Here is a 16,681-nt window from a genome sequence, read left to right as displayed (position 1 = left end):
ACAAATAAATCTCATGGCCAGAATTGGAGTCTGCTGTGCAGCCTTTTCAGTATTCTTCTGTTTTTAATGATGATCCACATTCTCCACCCAAGTGTCTTCCTCCTCTTGGACTCCTTAATCACAGAATCACAGAATTACTGCACAGTATTAGGAAATAGAGATAGTTTAAGTAAGTTATATTGGTATTTGTATGTGTTATGAATGAGTTTTAGTTTTAAAGTTTGATTTGTATTTCTGTATCTGTTTGTTAAGAAAGGTCACATTGAGTTTTAGTTTCACTTTAAAAGGGTGCTTGCATTTCTAATGAAGTTTTTTACAACTGATGCAGCTAGGTTAAGCAAACAAAATTAGAAGAATTGGGCTGTTGCCTAGCAACAGAGGGCCTGAGAGGCAGGTCCCTCCCACAGACACACACAGAAGAAGGACAGTAGTTTGTTTTGGAAGCTGTTTGAGTTCAGTTGGTTTTAAAAGTAGCTTCCAGGAGAAGCTAGAGCAAAGGGGACAGATAGCCAGTCCCAACGTAAAGGAAAACTCCAAAATGCAGGGAAGAGGAAGAGGGGAAAGTCCAAAGAAGACTTTCTAATCAAAGAAAGGACAGGAACCTGGAAAAGGTCCTGTTAAGTGAAGTTAAGAGTGAGGAGCAGAGAGAAAGGCTCCAAGCTTCAGATTTAAAGAGACAAAAGCTCCAGAAAGCAGATTTAAAGCGAGAACAGCTTTCAAGAGGCAAAAAGGTCCAAAGAGACAACTGAAGATCTGTAACTCTTTGCTATGGGCACGTGACACAGTGGTGTACTGTTGACAGCTGAGTCGGTTTTGGAGAAGAATCCAAGGCGAGTTCTTGGAGAGTGGGGATTGGAAACCCTCATGTAAAAGACAGAGTTCAGTGAGACTGGTTGGCTCATAGTGTGACAAGCATCTGGGAGGAGTTGAGGAGAGATCTATAGCATCTGGCTGAGGTGGCATCTGTTACTTAGTTTCAGAGTGTTGTGCCTATTGGTACATGGACTGTGTACTTACTGTGGACATTAAAGTAAAAGATAGCTTTTGTAAATGGTATTATCCTTACAACTCTGTATATATCTGTAAAGGTATAGTTGTGGGTAAAGGAGTATTGTAATATAGTTCATCTTTTCTTGTTTGATAAATGTTTTATTCTTTTGTTAAAAGTGCATTCGCTGACTCCAGTGACTCTGTTCAGTAGCCCTATCCATGGTTTTAAACAAACAAATAAAAGTTAGAATTTGTCAGGCTGGGATCAGGCTTGTCCAGGGGTAATCTCAGCTGGGGATCATAACAGCAGAAGAAGGCCACTCCAAATAAGCAATTTCCTTAGTGCCATTCTCCGGCCTTCTCCCCGTAACCCAGCACATTCTTCCTTTTCAAATAATAGTCTGATTCCCTTTTTAATGCTTTAATTGAACCTGCCCCACCATACTCTCAGGCAGTTCATTGCAGACCTTAACCACTTGCTGTGTGAAAACGTTTTTTCTCATTTGATTTTGCTTCTTTTGCCAATTACTTTAAATCTGTGCCCTCTCATTCTTGATCCTTTCATGAGTGGGAATAGTTTCTTCCTATCTACTCTGTCAAGACCCCTCATTTTCAATATCTCTATCAAATCTACTCTCAACCTTCTTTTCTCCAAGGAAAAGAGTCCAACCTTTTCCAATCTATAATGATAATTACTTGCAGAAAAAAAGTGTACAACTTGGAAAGTTTTTACAAGCATATTAACAGAAAGTTGGTGGCTAAGGTTAATGTGGGCCAATGCAACTGATACTATAATTGAAAATCAGGAAATGACATACTTGCTAAATACTCACTTTGTACTAGCCTTCAGATTAGAAGATAAAGTTGCAGTATCAGAGACAGGAGGTAGTGGTGTAGTGGTAATGTCACTGGCCTAGTAATCCAGCAACCCAGGCTGATGCTGTGGGGATATGGGTTCAAATCCAACAGCTGGTGGAATTTAAATTCAATTAATAAATCTGGAGTTAAAAGCTAGTCTAATGGTGACTGTGAAACCATTGTCAATTGTTGTTCACTAATGCCCTTTTAGGGAAGGATATGTGCTGTCCTGGCCTATATGTGACTCCTGACTCACAGCAATGTAATTGCCAACAAACCACTCAGCTGTATCAAACATGGGAGAAGTCAGATAGGTCCATGTCTGCCTCCTGGAGAGTGAACTGAGGGAGGGTGAGAATGACCAAGTGCAGTGAGGTGGTAGGGTAAGGGTTTGATGGAAGTGAGTGTGGTTGGTGGGGACCCAGGCCCTGGAGATGGGAAGGGGGGTGAATCTGGATGTGGATGGGATTTTTAGGAAGGGCATGTTCACCTGAACATCCCCAAAAGAAAAGGGTTGTGGCTGGTTGGTAATGGAGGGGAGGTGGAAGGTGATGCCATGTGGTTCAACTGTGGTGGGGGAGAGGAAATGGATGATGGGGGGGGGAGGGTAAAAGATGGGGGAGCACACACTGTGGTGAAACCAGACCATGCTTGCTAAAGTGAAATGAGAGTCATGGTGGGTGAGATCATATGCTGCATGGGAATGTGATCAGTGGGTGGAGATGCAGGTCAGCTCAACTAGACAACTGAAAGCAAACCCCAGTAGGCAGGATTCAAAATGCTCAGGACATTGAGGTGAACATGAAGGTTACAGGTGCATGGAAGAGAGCTTGCACAAGGTGCCAAAAGGGCCTACCACACACACAGTTTTCCCTCCAGAATCACTTGTGGGCAGGCTGCTCCCTCTGCGATGGCAGGTCTTCCGGGCTGCTTATTTCCACCTCTTCACCTCTTGCCTGCAGATGAGGACATGGATGGAGTTGAAGGAATGTCTGACTGAGGGTGTCGGTCACTAGGCAGAGCTCCCTGTGAACCAATGTAGAGGTAAATAGTACATGGTGCCAGATTCAAAAGCAGGAGAGAGAACACTCACGGTTGTGTTGAGAGAGGGATGATGTGGTGTGGGATCCTCACGAGAATGTTCACCATCACCACAGGCAGAAGTCCACATCCTCACCAGTCAGCATGATGGCACGGTCCTCAAAATGAGTGTGGGACCTAATGTGGGCCACTCCACCCCCAGTCTGGGACCTCTCCCTGCTGATGTGAGCAGGCTTCTCCTGCATGAAAACAGATGGCGAGAGTGTGAGCAGGACACATGGCACTGCATGGAATGTTTATGTGGTGAGCAGAGAAACGGACAGGAATGAGGATATGAGCCTGATGGAGATGTGAGGGTTGTGTAAGAGTTAGTGGTATTGACCTTTGAGGTGCAAGATCCTGGTGGATGTGTGTTGGGTTTGTGAGTGTGTGAGTTGAGAGTGATGAGGAGAGAGTTACCCTGGTGGAACGGATGAGACCATTCATCCTGTAGTGGCACTGATTGGCTGTCCTCTTTTGCAGGACATTGGCGCTGACCACTGCTGCCATCACCTCACAAGCCTGGTTGGTAACGCCGCTGCCCATCCTGCAGCCAGAGTGGGGGGTAGAGGATACCACAGTGGGCCTCTAAGCCACCTAAATGGCGTTCCAGTGATGCATCACTAAACCTGGGGACTGCAGTCTTCATGCCTTTTGTGGACATCTTCCCTGCAGTAGTTGTGGCCTGGAAGCACTGAGATGTGTGCACGCGGTTGGACTTTAAATATGGTTCCCAGCATGATGAAGTGGCAAAGTGATGGTGGACAGGTGAATGAGAGCCCGCCCTCCGTGGAAACGGCATGTTTCCTGGGAATGCATAAATAATTTGGTGGGATTACGACAATACGCCGTGAAAACCCGCCATCACAGCCTACACCCGTCTGCTACTGCACTTATTGCAAAATTGGGACGATTCCACCCAATGTCTCAGATGCCACCATCACCAGAAGTGGCAGCACAGTGGTAAACAGTCAGGAGGGAGTTGCCCTGTGAGTCTTCAAGAACGACTCTGGAATCCATAAAGATCCCAATTTTATTCTTTTGGTGTTAGTTTTTTGACAAAAAAAAAACCCCACAGGAAGGTCTTTTGATTTGCTGCAAAACTATACTAACTACCCTAAGATAAAAGTAAAATACTGCGGATGCTGGAAATCTGAAACAAAAACAGAAAATGCTGGAAAAACTCAGCAGGTCTAACAGCATCTTGGAGAGAAAGACAGAGTTAGCAGCATCTGTGGAGAGAAAGACAGACTTAGCGTTTCGAGTCCATATGACTCTTCTTCAGAGCTAAAGGGAAGTGAAAATGTGGTGAAATGTATACTGTTTCAGGGGGGTGGAGCAGGTGAAGCTGGATAGAAGGCCAACGATAGGTGGAGGCAAAGGAAAGTTTGACAAAAATGTCATGAACAAAAGGACAAAGAGGTGTTAATGGTAGTGGTACTATCTAAAGGAGGTGCTGATGGTGGCATTAAGGTCAGAAAGCAGAATGTGGTAATAGCAGGACAAGGGTGAGCACTCTGGAAAGAACAGCATGAACAAGTGACAGATGGCCCTAGTGGGGGTGGGGTGGGGGAAGGGGACGGTGGTGGGAAAAAAGATCAAAAATAGGATAAAAGGTGGGGTTAAGACAATGAATAAAAATGGAAATAAATAAAGATAAATAAAAATAAGTGGATAAAAATGAAAAAATAAAAATGAATATTGCAAAAAGGGGATTGAAAAGGGGGGTCTCCTCTATATTGGAGAGACCAAACACAGACTGGGTGATTGCTTTGTAGTCTGTCCGCAAGCATGACCCAGACCTTCCTGTCACTTGCCATTTCAATGCACCACCCTGCTCTCATGCCCACATGTCCGTCCTGGGCCTGCTGTAATGTTCCAGTGAAGCTCAACGCAAACTGGAGGAACAGCACCTCATCTTCCGATTAGGCACTTTACAGCCTTCTGGACTTAACATTGAGTTCAACAACTTCAGACCATGAACTCTCTCCTCTAGCCTCACCCCTTTTTGATCCCCCTTTTTTCAATATTCATTTCTTTTTTTATCCACTTATTTTTATTTATCTTTATTTATTTCCATTTTTATTCATTGTTTTATCCCCACCTTTTATCCTATTTTCGATCTTTTTTCCCACCATCTTCCCCTCCCCCACCCCATTCCCACTCGGGCTATCTGTCACTTGTTCATGTTGTTCTTTCCAGAGTGAGTACCCTTGTCCTGCTATTACCACATTCTTCTTTCTGACCTTAATGCCTCCATCAGCACCTCCTTTAGCCAGTGCCACTATCATTAACCCCTTTGTCCTTTTGTTCCTGACGTCTTTGTCAATCTCTCCTTTGCCTCCACCTATCACTGGCCTTCTATCCAGCTTCACCTGCTCCACCACCCCACCTTAAACAGTATAAATTTCATCACATTTTTACTTCTCTTTAGCTCTGAAGAAGAGTCATACGGTCTTGAAACGTTAACTCTGTCTTTCTCTCCACAGATGCTGTTAGACCTGCTGAGTTTTTCTAGCATTTTCTGTTTTTGTATACTAACTACCCTTCCTGCAGAGCCACATCGATCCAGAGCATTCTCAAGCTCCACCACATGTAGGGCAAAGATGCAGGCCCCGAATCTACCCCAGCCAGAACAGGGATCAAACCCCATGCTGTTGGTGCCAATCTGAACCACACCAGCCATCCAGCCAACTGAGCCAACCTGTCCCCCAAGGGGTTGGAGTTGCTGTGGCAACATACACCTTTACATGCATGGATAGTGACCTATGGATAGTGATGATAGAGGCTCCAATTTCTTTCAATCACATAGCTGAGCAGGAATCTCTTCCATTCTTACTGCCTGCCATTGTGTATGTTGGAAGCATTTACAAGATGATACCTGTTTGGCTGCGTTATGAACACATCTTTCTTGGTTATCAAGTCCTGGATTGGGACATGAACCTGGAGCTTCTGGCATAGAGGCAGGGACACTGCCCACTGTGCCACAAGGCCTCCAATGGCAGTAACTCTCCTGAATAAAATAAAAGCTTAGAACACCTGGAGTTTCAGGAGGATTAGCTTACATGGTTCTCTTCCCATGTAAATTTCTGCTGACATTTTCATTAAAGGTCTCAGAGAAGTATTGATATCCTGGCATTTTCATTGGGAAATCGCCTTTTTATCAACATGCCCTTTTTAAAATTTACATATAGTTTTACAACACAGAAATAGGCCATTTGGCCCAACAGGTCTATTTTGTGCTTATACTCCACACGAGCTTCCTTCCACCTTACTGCACCTTGCCTCACCAACCTATGGGGTATGGGCATTTATTGCAAAGTAGGTCTGGAAAGTGTTTTTTGTCAAGATCCATCCTGAGCAGCTCCATAACACAGGACTCTGTGCTCCAAGGGTTGTTTCCAAGGACGCACACCAAGACAAGCATCAGCTGCTGCTGGAAGACTATCAACTTGGTGCAAGATGCTCTTTGACTGCCCAAAATTTGTTGGTCTTCCAACTGTCCACTACCTAGTATGGAGCTGTCTACAACAAAGTGTGGCAAACTGGCATATTCCAAGATCCCAAGACATGTGCTGAGAGATGTACCAAAGCTTGGAGCAACTGCCACAAAGACTCAGTAGGGAAAGGCTCCAAGGCCTGCCCGCCATATAACATGTAGTACTAGGGTGTTCAGAGTTGAAAGGGTTAATGTGAGGGACTGGAGAAACAGTACAGCCCACATAATGATGTAAGAGACACATGACCAAGAGTCGAGAGGGAGAATGCTCATGACTTAGACTGAGTAATATCTAGGCCAGAATTCTCCAGCCCCTCATGCAGGTGGGATCTTCCAGTCCGGCCAATGTGAATGGAGATTTTAATGGCTTGCCGGCCCCACCGCGGGGGAACCCGCTACAGGGGGGGCTGGAAAATTCCAGCTCTACGCCGGAATTCTCCAGCCCTCACGCCTGCAGGATCTTTCGGCCCTGCTGATACAAATGGAGATTTCAATGGCTCGCTGGCCCCGCTGCGGGGGTGCTGTAAAATTCAAGCCCTAGTTTTGTATATCTGTATATTGCTATGTTTATGCAATAAACCAGTTATAGTTCAGACATACCTTTGTCTCACCAATTATTCTTTAGCCAGCCACAATCAACCTATAACAGTACACCAAAGAGCTGGACCTGTGTAAAACCCCTCGGCCCTGGATGCACCAGAGAATGTTTTACATGAAACGTATATTGTAAATTTAACCTGTAATTCTAAGTGTGGTGAGGCACCTCAGAGTGCCTCACAATGTACTGAAAGAAATTGAACTGCAATGCACTTTATGTAAGGTCAAAATTGTTGTTATCCAAAGTACTTTAAAAATTTTATGAACAAAGTATATCTTTTTGGGAAAAAAATCCTATCCTAGTTGCCATAATGTTTAATTTTACAGTGGAATGATTTTCTAGACTTTTTCAGGAAACTGACGAGTCCCTTGTAGGTTTACATCATTTAGGGCCTTTCCATGAAGGACAGTATTGAACCAGTTGGACTTTTATGCAGTTTATGTAGTCATTTTTCTGGTGACAGTATAAAAACTACCAGATTTATTGAATTCAGGTTCAAAAATTATTGTTTTAGATTGGACTGTTATGTACAGAGAAGTTCTGCAAGAAAATCAAAAGACATCTCTTTTCTCATTACACTGTACCTTTTTAAAAAGATAGAAAAATTAACTCTAAAAGAATAACATTATTATTTATTTAAATGGCAAAATTTTTATAAAAGTAAAATATGGAGGAGATTTGACCCCCTAACATTTGGGTTACAATTGAGTGCCATTACTACTGTACTATCATATCCATAAATATGACCATCCAGAATTGCTACAGTCTCATCCATTAACATATATGTTTATAAAATACTCTGTCTCATGACCTCAAGAACTTGTATCGTTTTAAGTTTTACTTATATCTTGTTTTTTTTTCTTATTATCATGTAGGTATTCAGGCACTCATGGAAAATGGAACAATACCACTGTTGCTAAAGTCATTAACACTAGTAGAATGGTTCTCATCAGGGAAAACTCCCAGCATTTTTTTTTGAAGAAGAGGAAGATCAATGGAGAGATGCAAGGAAGGTCGGGCTGTATCAGGTATACTACCTGACAATGCGCTAGCACCAAAGTGCAATAACCTCCATTTATTAGAGGGGCAAAGCTGGGATGCTACTGAATTCTGCATGTGCTTTTAAGGGATCGTCAGACAAACTCATTGACACCAATTGTCAAAGTTACAACAGCCCTTAACTTTTCTCACAATCATTGCAAGGTGTTACTCGGGATACCTTCAATATGATTAAATCCACAGTCAACTTATTGTGGCACTGTTAACTCTGAGTCAGAAGTTTGTGGGTTCCAAATCCCTGGGGGACGCCACGTGTCACATCTAGCCAATTGGACCCAAATACCCACTATCCGTCGTCTCTATTTCTTACCTCATAACATACACCCTACCCATGTCAATAGGTCGCCTCCAATTTCATGCGCTCATTTTGTTAACAGTCTCTTATTCAGAACCTAACCAGTAACTTCTGGGAGTCCACATAAATAACATCCATAGGCAGTGACTTATCCACATTAATTATTTCTTCAAAAAATTCAATCAAGTTGATTAAACATGACTTAAGTCAATGCTGCTATCTCTGTTCATTTCCAAGTGCTCAGTCATGCTGTCTCCAATAACAAATTCTAGTGGAAAAGTAAAATGCTGCGGATGCTGAAGTTCTGAAATAAAAACAGAAAGTGCTGGAAAAATTCAGCAGGTCTGGCAGCGTCTCTAGAGAGAGAAACAAAATTAAGGTTTCAAGCCCAAAATGACTCTTCTTTAGAACAGATTCAAGTAACTTCCCCATATTGGACTAATAGACCTATCATTTCCTATATAATCTCTCCCTCACTTCTTAAACAATGGTGTAAAGCATCTACAATTTCCTTACCTATGTCTTTTAATTCACTAAGTTTGAAATCATCCAGGTCCAGGAGATTTATCTATCCACAGTTGCATTATTTTCTCCGTTACCAGTGTTTTACGTATATTATGTCTAGTAAGTTTTTTTTATATTCATTCATGGGATGTGGGCTTTGCTGGCTAGGGCAGCATTTATTGCCCATCCTTAATTACCCTTGAGAAGGTGGCGGTGAGCTGCCTTCTTGAACCACTGCAGTCCACGTGGTGTTGGTACCAAACACATCTTCCCTTCACCCCCCCCGGCGGCATTCCACAGGGATCGTTCCCTCCGGGACACCCTGGTCCACTCCTCCATCACCCCCTACACCTCAACCCCCTCCCACGGCACCTTCCCACGTAACCGCAGAAGGTGCAACACCTGCCCCTTTACTTTCCCTCTCCTCACCGTCCAAGGGCCCAAACACTCCTTTCAAGTGAAGCAGCATTTCACTTGCACTTCCCTCAATTTAGTCTACTGCATTCGTTGCTCCCAATGCGGTTTCCTCTACATTGGAGAGACCAAACGCAGACTGGGTGACTGCTTTGCAGAACACCTTCGGTCTGTCCGCAAGCATTACCCAGACCTCCCTGTCGCTTGCCATTTCAACACTCCACCCTGCTCTCATGCCCACATGTCCGTCCTTGGCCTGCTGCATTGTTCCAGTGAAGCTCAACGCAAACTGGAGGAACAGCACCTCATCTTCTGACTAGGCACTTTACAGTCTTCCGGACTGAATATTGAGTTCAACAATTTTAGATCATGAACTCTCTCCTCCATCCCCACCCCCTTTCCGACCCCCCCACTTTTTTTTCCAATAATTTATATAGATTTTTCTTTTCCCACCTATTTCCATTATTTTTAAATGTATTTCCATCCATTGTTTTATCTCTACCTTTTAGCCTTTTTTGATTCCTTCACCCCACCCCACCCCCACTAGGGCTATCTGTACCTTGCTTGTCCTGCTTTCTACCCTTAATTAGCACATTCCTTAGATAATATCACCACCTTCAACACCTCTTTGACCTTTTGTCTGTGACATCTTTTGGTTATCTCCACCTATCACTGGCCCTCTATCCAGCTCTACCTATCCCACCCACCCCTTAAACCAGCTTATATTTCACCTGTCTTCTATTTTTACTTAGTTCTGTTGAAGGGTCATACGGACTCGAAACATTCCTCTCCGCAGATGCTGCCAGACCTGCTGAGTTTTTCCAGGTATTTTTGTTTTTGTTTTGGATTTCCAGCATCCGCAGTTTTTTGCTTTTATCTTAGTTGTTGACTAGGGTTGCTTTTTGCAGATATGTAAATGCCAAAGACTGGGTGTGATTTTTTTCATTGGTTATTTCAATTCTTATTGCTTTGAAAATGGCACCTATGTTTGAATTGTTCTGACTATATTGTTTGAGTTCATTTGAATAGATTATATAATGAGAGGCAATCAATTTGAGAGAGGCCGGTACAGTGAGAAGGCAGCTGAATGAGGGAGGGACTTTGGTCTCAACTAGAATGTGGGTTTGACATTTAGGTGGTTTGAAATTACTTTATTTGAGTTTCTGAGTTCTTTACTTTGATTTATTTGCAGGACAGTGGAAACCAGTGTTGTGCAGAACTTGCATAATGTTTGCATGACAACCATAGGTTTGAGAAGTGCTTCCAAGTGGACTGATTTAGCTTAAGTTACTGAGTTTTAGAAAGAGTTGGATCCACTATAAGAGGCATAAGTATTCCTTTTTTTGTCTGTTCTCAAAATATGGGCAACACTGGCAAAGCTACATTACTGAGATGGTGGTGAGCTTTTGCCTTAAAAAGCTGTTTGCGTTGTGATGCCGGCACTCCCACAATGGTGTTAAGTAGGAAATTCCAGAATGTTGATATAGTGATAATAGAAGAAAGGCAATGTGTATTTAAGTTATGCTGTTGGATGATTTGGAGGAGCAGATGGGGTGGTGATATCCTCATAATATTTCAGCTTTTGTCCTTCTCAGTGGCAAAGGTTGCAATGGAGGGAGCTGCCAGTTGAGTTGGTGCAGTGCATCCGTAGACCATTGGTGACAGTGTGGAGGTAGGTATCAGGTTTTTGGTGTCTCAAGCAATCAAGGGATTTCGGGTGTAGGTGGGAAAATGGAGTTGAAGCTCAAGATAAACAATAATCATGTTGAATGGCAGAGCAGGTATGGTCTTCTCCTGCTTCTTATGTTATTTAAATCTTGTTTAAATAAATAGGAGCAATGATCAAAACTATTCATTTTTAGAAGGTTTTGAGCTCTTTGTGTGTTGCTGCACCCATCCTCACAAATGGAGTTTCTCAATACACTCCTAAATTGAGCCATGGGAATGTTTTGAGAGGTAAGGAGGTGAGCCATTTGTCAGAGAGTAATCAGCCTCTGCTCTGCACTTAGCCACAATATTGGTATGGCTGGTTAAACTTCTAGTTAATTATGGCTCACACCACATTAATGGTGGATAACCCTGCATTTGTGGTGCAGTTGAAAGTCAAGAGAAAATGGCTAAGTTTTTACTTGTTGGAAAAGGTCATTAGGTGACTCTTATGGAGTGCAAATAGTACCTGCCACCTGTCAGCCAACGTTGATTGTGCTCCATTCAGTGAAGTTGTGAATGTCGGATGTCTGGAATCATCAGCAAACAGCCCCACTCTGACCTTATGATTGGAGGAAAGTCATTGATGGAACAGCTGAAAATTGTTAGGTCAAGACACTTCCTTGAGGAACTCCCAGTGATGTATCAGGGCTGTGATAACTGGCCTCTTACAACTACTAACATTGTTCTTTGAGTCAAGTATGACAATCTCTGGAGCGTTTCCCTCTCACTCACATTTTCAGGTTCACTAGGGCTCTTTAATGTCATAGACAGTGGAATAGTGCTTTGGGGAGAGCAGCTTGTTAAGTGTGTGGTTTCTTTGTGGTTATGATACTGGACTAACGGCCCAGAAAGCTTGAATTCACAAGCCACTGTGGCAAATTGTGAACTTGAGTTAAATAAAACTAGTAATTTGCGAGTTACCTTCTGAAAAATAATGATGAAAGCTTTCAGACAGCTGTAAACCAAATGATTCACTGATATCTTTCAGAAAAGGAAGCTTGTCATCCCAGCCAGTCTAGCTTCAATGTGATTCCAGCCCCACTCTCCATCCTGCCAGAGCAATATAGCTAGACAATCACTATGAAGTGATTAGGGAACACACTTCCTCCAGTTCACTGGTTTTTGCGAGGTAGAGAAGGAGGTAATCTTCTATTAGGTGGGAAGGAGATCCCAGGTATAGGCAGTGCAGAAAATGCCTGTGGATCTGAAGACAATACAAGGTTGTAAGAATAAGCAATCTTAAAATGGTATTTTAATAATGGTCTTAAATAAAATTGATTGTAAATGTTAAATTGAGGAAAAGTGGTGCTATGTATTAACTAGTAAATTCCAACAGTGCTCTTGGAACAATAGCCATTGACAAATTAAAAAATAAAAAATACCTGGAAAAACTCAGCAGGTCTGGCAGCATCGGCGGAGAAGAGTACAGTTGACGTTTTGAGTCCTCATGATCCTTCAACAGAACTAAGTAAAAATAGGAGAGGGGTGAAATATAAGCTGGTTTAAGTGGGGGGGGGGGAGAGAGAGAAGGCAGGGGGGGTTGTTGGGACAAGCAAGCAGTGATAGGAGGAGATAACCAAAAGATGTCACAGACAAAAGAACAAAGAGGTGTTGAAGGTGGTGATATTATCTAAAAGAATGTGCTAATTAAGAATGGCTAGCAGGACAAGCAAGGTACAGATAGCTCTAGCGGGGGTGGGGTGAAATAAGACTAAAAGGGCATAAAAGGTATAGATAAATGATCGGTGGAATACATTAAAAATATGGAAATAGGTGGGGAAAAAAATCTATATAAATTATCGGAAAAAACAAAAAGGAGAGGGAAGAAACGGAAAGGGGGTGGGGATGAAGGAGGGAGTTTAAGATCTAAAATTGTTGAACTCAATATTCAATCCAGAAAGCTGTAAAGTGCCTAGTCGGAAGATGAGGTGCTGTTCCTCCAGTTTGCGTTGAGCTTCACTGGAACAATGCAGCAAGCCAAGGACAGACATGTGGGCAAGAGAGCAGGGTGGAATGTTAAAATGGCAAGCGACAGGGAGGTCTGGGTGATGCTTGCAGACAGACCGAAGGTGTTCTGCAAAGCGGTCACCCATTCTGCGTTTGGTCTCTCCAATGTAGAGAAAACCGCATTGGGAGCAACAAATGCAGTAGACTAAGCTGAAGGAAATGCAAGTGATATGCTGCTTCACTTGAAAGGAGTGTTTGGGCCCTTGGACGGTGAGGAGCGAGGAAGTGAAGGGGCAAGTGTTGCATATCTTGCGTTCGTATGAGGAGGTGCCGTAGGAGGGGGTTGAGGAGTGATCAGATAGCCCCAATTACTGACTGTCATGACCAGGAACAAACAGTTCCACTGCCTGGAACAGATCTACAAGATCAGAAAGTACTCAAAGTCTTTTATCTGGAGTGGTCTGGAATTGTTATTTAAAGCCAAGAAAACGAAGGAGTTGTTATGTAATAAGAAGGCCTTCTTCTTATCTTGCAACTAAGATTTGCTTATCACCAAAATCCTAGAACTTCCTATCGAACAGCATTATGTGTGTACCTACATGTTTTTAGAAAGCCCTGGACAACATTCAGGCTTGGGCTGATAAGTGGCAATTAACATTCATGCCACACAAGTGCAAAGAAATGACCATCTTCAATAAGAGAGAATCTAACCATTTACCCTTGACATTCAATGGCATCACCCATTGCTAAATCTCCCCTATCTACCTCCGAGGGGTTACCATTGACTAGAAATTGAACTGGGCCAGCCATATAAATACCGTGACTACAAGAGCAGGTTAGAGGCTGGGAATTCTGCAGACAGTAACTCACTTCCTCACTCCCCAAAGCCTGTCCACCATCTACAAGGCACAAGTCAGAAGTGTGATGGAATATTCTCCACTTGCCTGGATGAGTGCGGCTTCAAAAACACTCAAGAAGCTTGACACCATCAGGACAAAGCAGCCCGCTTGATTGGCACCCCATCCATCACCTTTAACATCTACTACATCCACCACCGATGCACATTGGCAGTGTGTACCATCTATAAGATGCAGCAACTGACCAAGGTTCCTACAACAGCAACTTTCTTTATTAATTCACTCACAGGATGTGGGCTTCACTGGCTGGGCCAGCATTTATTGTCCATCCCTAGTTGCACTTGAGAATGTGGTGGTAAACTGCCTTCTTGAACTGCTGCAGTCCATGTGGCGTAGGTACACCCACAGTACTGTTAGGAAGGGAGTTCCATGATTTTGACCCAGCAACAGTGAAGGAACGGCAATATATTTCCAAGTCAGGATGATGAGTGACTTGGAGGAGAACTTCCAGGTGGTGGTATTCCCATCTATCTGCTGCCCTTGTCTTCTAGATGGTAGTGGTCGTGGGTTTGGAAGGTGCTGTCTAAGGAGCCTTGGTGAATTCCTGCAGTGCATCTTTGTAGATTCTTAACACTGCTGCTACTGTGCGTCGGTGGTGGAGGGAGTGAATGTTCGTGGATGTGGTGCCAATCAAGCAGGCTGTCCTGGATGGTTCAAAACAAAAACAGAATTACCTGGAAAAACTCAGCAGGTCTGGCAGCATCGGTGGAGAAGAAATCAGTTAACGTTTCGAGTCTTCACGACCCTTCGGCAGAACTGAAGCATAGTTAGGAGAAAGGTGAAATATAAGCTGGTTTAAGGTGGGGGGGGCGGGGGGAGAGAGAAGTTGAGGGTGTGGTGATTGTGGAGATAAGCAAGCAGTGATAGGAGCAGATAATCAAAAGATGTCACAGACAAAAGGATCAAAGAGGTGTTGAAGGTGGTGATATTTTTCTAAGAAAAGTGCTAATTAAGAATGGAAGACAGGACACTCAAGGTACAGCTCTAGTGGCGTTGGGGTGGAAAGACTAACAAAGTTTTAGTTTTAGATTTAAAAATAATGGAAAAGAAGAAATGGGAAAAGAAGAATCTATATAAATTATTGAAAAAAAAGGGAGGGGGGAGAAACGGGGTGGGGATGGGGGGAGGGGGAGTTTAAGATCTAAAGTTGTTGAATTCAATATTCAGCCCGGAAGGCTGTAAAATGCCTAGTCGGAAGATGAGGTGCTGTTCCTCCAGTTTGCGTTGGGCTTCACTGGAACAATGCAGCAAGCCAAGGACAGACATGTGGGCAAGAGAACAGGGTGGAGTGTTAAAATGGCAAGCGACAGAGAGGTTTGGGTCTTTCTTGCGGACAGACCGCAGGTGTTCTGCAAAGCGGTCGCCCAGTTTGCGTTTGGTCTCTCCAATGTAGAGGAGACCGCATTGGGAGCAACGAATGCAGTAGACTAAGTTAGGGGAAATGCAAGTGAAATGCTGCTTCACTTGAAAGGAGTGTTTGGGCCCTTGGACGGTGAGGAGAGAGGAAGTGAAGAGGCAGGTGTTGCATCTTCTGTGTGGGCATGGGGAGGTGCCATAGGTGGGGGTTGAGGAGTAGAGGGTGATGGAGGAGTGGACCAGGGTGTCCCGGAGGGAACGATCCCTACGGAATGCCGCCGGGGGGGTGAAGGGAAGATGTGGATCCCTGGCGGCATTCCGTTAACTGATTTCTTCTCCACCGATGCTGCCAGACCTGCTGAGTTTTTCCAGGTAATTCTGTTTTTGTTTTGGATTTCCAGCATCCGCAGTAGCTTTTAGCTTTTTGTTTTTGTCCTGGATGGTTTCAAGTTTCCTGAGTGTTGTGGGAGCTGCACTCTTCCAGGCAAGTGGGGAGTATTCCATCACATTCCTGACTTGTGCCTTGTAGATGATGGACAGGCTTTGGGGAGTCAGGAGGTGAGATACTCATCAAACAATTCCTAGCCTCTGACTTGCTTTTGTAGCCACAGTATTTATATTCAGTTTGCCCTGGGGAATGAACCAGCAAATGGCTGACACTTATTTTGTTTAGCTGAAATGGGCACAATATGTGTAGATGTTCTTTGTGTCTGCAAAGCACAGGGCCCTGTCTATTAATATATGCAGCTTCCAGTACATGCAAATGTGCCACAACATATGCCCAACTGACAATCTTATTTAGGATTATTTAGCAAATGTTGTCCAATCACAGAATCACATCTCATGTTGGGCGCTGTTTTGAGTTTTGCAAGCACAGGCTGGTTGGGTACCAAAATGTCTCTTGTTTTCAGCAACTCTGTACTACTAAAAAAACTCTCAATATTTAGTTTCCCACCATCTAAAATGCTCAATTTTCTATTCTTCCTAGCAAGGTGAATAATCGCATACTTACATTATATTCCATCTGACAATTCATGCCCATTCACTCAATCCCATTTCCCTTTGCAGCCAGGAACTCTCAGCTTACTTTTCCACCTTACATCAGCAAACTAAATACATTACACTCCGTCCCTTCATCTATGCCATTAATATATACATGCTAATTGAAATCGCCCAAGTCTGTATGATTGTAATGCATGAATTTGCAGTGTGGCCTACCCAGCAGCTGAACTACAGTGAATAACCCGTATTTATTAAAAACAAAAAGCTAAAAGCTACTGCGGATGCTGGAAATCCAAAACAAAAACAGAATTACCTGGAAAAACTCAGCAGGTCTGGCAGCATCGGCGGATATAACTGACAAGTCAATAATTAAATGGCTCACTGGAATTTTGCACATTATCTAAACTGTTAGCTGAAAACGTTTTTTACATATTCACACCGATTTTAATGTA

The sequence above is a fragment of the Cetorhinus maximus genome, chromosome 3 (assembly GCF_964194155.1).
Source record: "Cetorhinus maximus chromosome 3, sCetMax3.hap1.1, whole genome shotgun sequence".
Classification (NCBI taxonomy): Eukaryota; Metazoa; Chordata; class Chondrichthyes; order Lamniformes; family Cetorhinidae; genus Cetorhinus; species Cetorhinus maximus.
Note: the sequence above shows the minus strand (reverse complement) of the source record.